Source organism: Equus przewalskii, unplaced genomic scaffold (assembly GCF_037783145.1).
Source record: "Equus przewalskii isolate Varuska unplaced genomic scaffold, EquPr2 contig_13297, whole genome shotgun sequence".
Lineage (NCBI taxonomy): Eukaryota > Metazoa > Chordata > Mammalia > Perissodactyla > Equidae > Equus > Equus przewalskii.
The window spans coordinates 190,647-196,646 of NW_027227157.1; positions in this window are offsets into that span (position 1 = coordinate 190,647).

Here is a 6,000-nt window from a genome sequence, read left to right on the forward strand (position 1 = left end):
ATCCTTTCTGATAGTCTAAGAATTCCATTTAGAGAAATGTGAGAGGAAAGAGAAAAAGCCATGAGATTAAAGGCAAGAGAAGGTAGAGAATCCTGGATCCCTGCTTTAAAAGGGAAAGAACAAAAAGATCCATTCAAAATACTATGGTTTACTAAATTCTTCCCAAATATATAACAAGAACAATCTAAGCATAGAAAAGAAATTAATTCAAACTATCAGTAGCCAGCCATGCTTCAGTTCTCTTTTCTTTAACAAAAAAGCTTATTTAAACAAAGTGTTTCAGATCCCTGTGAAGCTATAAAAGAAAGAGTTATGCAAGGTAGATGACTTTGTGGGTACAATATTAACTGATGTGTGGTTTCCCAACTCTTGGGACACAAATCAGTGGTTCTTCCTCTCAAACCCACAAAAACTCATTTTTGCGCCATTAAAACCAGTCTAGTAACTACAGAAGCTACTTAGCAAGGAAGAAGTTATTTTCCAATTACGCAGGTGAATAGTTTCACCAATAGAACCAGGAACTTTTATACGAATTCCTATGTCAGCAGGGACCCAAGAACTGAAGGATTCCAAACATGTTCATTTCCAAGGGACACCTGGGGAATAATTTGTAGGGTTATTGCCATTGTGATTTTTTTTCTAAAAACACATTGGTAATTATAATAGAAATACTGCTATTGTTAATTTAAATAGGAAATTTTCACTCTCAGTAGTATTGGGGTTTTTATTAATGACACTTGGATCCTAGAAAGGATCCCCTTTATTGTGGAGGAGTTTTGCAAATAGTTCAAATAATTAAAAATATAATTATTGCCATTTAAATTATTTCCAAAACCACATGGAAGCTCACAAGATTACCTATTATTTTCAGTACTAAAAATTGATTTTTTTTTTTTTAGTGACATTGAAGAGTGAGCCCAGTGGAGGCCTCTGTAGATCTTGGTATCAGAAAGTGCTTTCTGAGAAGATGGAAGAACTTATAGATAAGTATCTTATGGCAGAGATCATCAAAGTGATGGCAAAGCCACCTAGTTAGTAAATACAGGATCTCATCATCAACTTAATTAGTCTTACATACCTTGTGCAATATTTAAAGGCTAGTTGTAGTTAGTGGAACTACACTAATTACATTATAGGCTCTACATTTTTTTGAACAGCATAAAATGGGTTTAGTGAATGTCATATCTGCAGAATCTTAGAGGTGATCTTGTTAAAATGCATATCCCAAACAAATCCACTTCTAAATCAAAATGAAAACTGGTCAGACTACTTTGGTTTACTCATTTGTAAGGGCAAGAATTTCACAACTTCAATCCACTATGGAAGTTCTACAAGTTGAAAAAATTTCCATTATGGTGAGCTCAAATAAGAATTTAATTTTTCCTCTTCATTTGCAGTGTGATGCTTCTACCTACATGTGCACAATATTGAACTTATTTTATGATTTGGGACAGTTTAGTGACAGGGTTGGTAAAGTGCAAGTAGACTCTTTAAACAAAAATGAAAGTTAGTTATTTTAGCAGAATATGGCCATATTGGGAATTTAACAAAATTTTTATTTACTGTGATAATAAGGATAGTAATGAGATAATTTGAGAAATGTTTTAAAAATTTACTACATAAAACTAATTTTCCAAATAGGCTTTCTTTACAAATTTACATTTTACAAAATGCAACTGTTTGGAATTTTGTACATTAAAGGATAAAAATACCCACTTTCTCTATTCCTACTCTTGAGGGAGGAGAGTGATAACCTATCACTAACCGAGTGATCTATTAGAACCTGTGCGCAGAGGTCCAAGCCTTTAGGATTGTTGTAGAAAGAAACCATTCTATTTGCCTTTGTAAAACAATACTTGCAATTGCTGAACAATTCCTGCGACTCTGCACCACTCCATTGTGATTCTAAATGTCCCTGACATAAGAGATAAAGGGTAAAATGGGATGGAGGGAAACTTTCTTATAACAGTAAGCTAATTGTACTTATTATTTGAGTGCCCTAGAAATCACAGCTGTTAGGCATATAGATAGAGGTAAGATTTACCTTTTTAATATCTGATCAACCTGTATATCACAAGGATGATACGGGATGTTAGTTTTAGATTTGAGTATGCAAGGAAGGCACCACAGATGGTATCACTTTGCTACACCTGATTTTAAATTATCTGATATCAGAAAATTGCACAAGACTTTGTAGGCAACTGATCAGATATCTACCATGTATGAATTACTTACAGAAGAAAGAGATATAGTATATACATAATTCAATAACCTCTATTTTCATTGAAAAATTTAAACATGTATAAGCCTTCCACTTGAGGTAGTAGGTGACAATTCATAGTAGGTTTTTGCTCCCATTGAGAACTTCTAGGGAGAAAGAAAGATAAATTACAAGTATATAGAAGAGAAACTGTCTACTGCCTCAATACTAGACCTGGACACTAAGAATTAAAACCATACTTTAATGTCTACATGAACGTCACTTTGCTATTCCTGTTTTCATTAGCATCATTTAATATTTCCAGGAGTTTTTTGCTCAGGCAAATGTTTTGATTGCTCATTATAGAAATGTCCTGAATAATCTGTGGGTTCTTCAATGGAAAGCAACAACAGACAGTTTATTTCCTAAATTCTTTGAATCTCTTGCCATAAAGGTCTTACCTTGTTTCCACTAACCTGGACTGTTGTCTCTTGATCTCTAGCCAAACCTAATCAAACTCTTGCTTTGAAAGACCCACCTTAAACCAAACTTCTCATTCTTAATAAATTCTCTCCTTATTCCTCTTCCCCCAGAAACAGCCAAAGCTCTGTGAGGTGGTATTCTCCCTTACTAAGGTAAGCAATAAACTCAGCTTTGTCTTTTCATTGGTAATGTTGGTTATATTTGGGGAATCACTTTTTGCATCATATATATATAAACTCATCAATATTGACTAGAGTGAGCATAATTCAAGAAAGGTTGTAACTATTTAGAGGTGAGCTAAAGACCTCCAAATGTCCCTGAAGGAATTTGCCAATTAGGAATATGGGCAAGAGACTGAGAATATGGGCTTTTACAGAGTTTCTGGCCATTACAGTGCAGGAATGTCAAAATTGGACATGTGAGGAACCTCAAACAAATGGTAGGTATCCTATTCCAGACATCTTCTAAATTCAAAGCTTTATCATGCAATAAATGGAAAGCACTAAAATTTTTGGAAAAGCAACATGGAATTTCCCCCAATTTTTTAGTGCTTAAGATACAAAGGTCTGCTGTGAATTTAGGTTTTGAAAATAAAACGTATAAAACTGTGGAGAGATCTGTCATATGCCACTGACAATCATAAACCACATTTTTCTGAGAAACTAGGCACATATACCCTCTAAGAATAAAAGAAGAAGACTTCAGCTGGGCTCAGGAAAATTTCCAGAACGTTTGGTGATTGAACAGGATTAGGGTACCAAAATTGGAGACTCATGGGGCCTCAAACACACAGTGAACTCCCTTTTGCGACATTTGAAAATTCTAAAGTTGCTTGGGGTAAGAGATTTAAAATATAAGCCAGAAACCACCAAAACACAAGAGTGGAAACTCTCATATTGTCTTCTTGCTAAAGAGATAAAGGGAGCCCCAGCCCATAAGTGGAAGCCCTGGATTGCCATGCCCCAGAAATAGCGATGAAATGGAGGTACACTGCATCTTGCCAACACCATAAGGAAGATCCAACCCAGATCAGTTTCTAATTGATTTGAGCTGATCATCCTTAACTTTGTCAGAGGAATGATTGAACTCTCTTTGGTGAGAGAAATCATCTGGAACATCTTTCTTTATGGACACTATGTGGCATGTAATAAATTACTAAACGTGAGAACAAAAACATAAGGCAAGACCTTATGATTAATTAACAACAGAAAAAAATGCTAAAAGCGAATGCACATTGAAGCACAAATTGGAGCTAGCAAGCAACGACTTCAAAACAACTGTAATAATATCTTTTAAAATATCTAAAACATTTGAAAATGACAAGAATGAAGAAATTCCCCCAAAGAATTAGAATCCATAGAAAACCCATAGGAAATCCAATTCAAATGGAATTGAAAAATACAATATCAAGAATGAGCAAATCATTGAATAGATTTAATGGCATATTGAATATTAGAAAACAGGGAATTGAGTGGAAAGTGACAAGGGTCAGGAGGGTTTATTTTAGGGATCTTTGTGCTTGGAACTTGCAACTAATGTGGTATAGAAAGTCATCAGAAAAATATGTGCTGTTGTCGCCCAAATACCTAGAATGTCCACCTTGAACCAGCCTTAAACTGGACTTTCCCAGCAAGTGCTCCTTCAGACTGCTTAGGAATGAATGAATTCAAAGTGTTTCCTTTTTGCCAGGGAACCTGCAGAAGTCTTACATCTTCCACACACTAGATGGCACCAAAGACAGTTATGTAATCACCTACTTAGTAAGTGAGTCTCTAAATACTAGAGAATTCCTTAATCTTTCAGCCTTCCTAGAAATCTTTGCTGCAGTCAGGATCTCTCATTAGGCTGAACAATATTCAGTTTCTCACTCTGTATATATGTTTCCAAGATTTATTTATGTTCTTTTAAGAAACTCTTCTGTTACTTTAGTAAGTTGATATCACTTTCCTCTCTGCACATGATATCCTGACTCTCAGATTCCAGTAAATCCACATCAAACAAAAAGCCCTGACTCTATACTTCCCCACCCCTGGTTTCAATACTCCAGTAGGTTGGATTAATTTTATGGCATATCAGTTAAAATACAACTGAATTAAAATTGAACTCATGCTCTAGAACAAGTATCAAACTAGCAAAGGCTAATGTTAATTTAACCATAAATTCGTCCTAGAGAAACTGTCAAAGCTGGGGGAAAATGTAATTTACATGAACTAGCAAACATCTTGCAAAAGGGGAGACTCTTCTTTTGGAATATGACAGGCTGAGAAATTCAGAACAACTCTCTTACCAGAAACAAAGTAAATGTTGAATAAAGCTATTTTATTTTATTTTTTCTGTTTGTAATTTTTTTTCCTTATTTTTGAGGAAGATTTGCTCTGGGCTAACATCCTCTTCTGTCTTTTTTTTTCTTTTGCTTGAGAAAGATTAGCCTTGAGTTTACATCCATGCCAATCTTCCTCTACTTTTTTGTTTGTGGGACACCTCCACAGTGCGGCAGGTGAGTGAAGTAGGTCCATGCCCAGGATCCAACCCCACGAACCTGGGTGGCCAAAGCAGAGCACACAGAACTTTAACCACTTGGCCATGAGGCCAGGCCTGAATAAACCTATTTTAAATCTACACAAAAGCATCAAAGAACTGACAAGAAATTCCATTTTCACCAGACCAAGCACTAGAGAAGGACAAATCTTCATCACTTTACTATGTATAAAAAATAGAAATATTTATCAATGGGAAAATGAATGTAATTAAAGCTGCAATGAAGCCTAGAGCAAGCACAACTGCAGGTTTCATTGACTCAGTCCCTCACCAGAGGAGAGCTCATGATTCTGAGGGCAAATCCTATCAACCTGAGTCTCTGCTGTTCTTTTTTGCAAAATGTCCAGGGTAAAATGAAAGAAAAAATCATGACATATATGTAGAAGCAGGAAAATGTGATCCCTAATAAAGAAAATAAAGCAGTTAGTGACATAAAAACACAGGAAAATTGCACCAACACTCAGATCTAGATTTCTTAGTGAATATAAAGCATAATGAATGCAAAGTGAATCACATCTATGCATACAATAGTTCAATAAAAGAAAATCAACCAAAATCAACAACTATAAAATAGACAAAACAACCCAAACAACCATCAAATGAAACAAACATAAAAATGACAGCTAATTTCTCATCATAAATAATGGATTTCAAAAGACATTAGAATGAGAACTTTAAAAAGTTGAAATTTGAAAACTCAACCTATTAATCTGTAATCAGGAAAAATATTAAAAACTTTCTTACAGGGAGCAAAATGGCGGGGTGAGCTGACCTGGGAT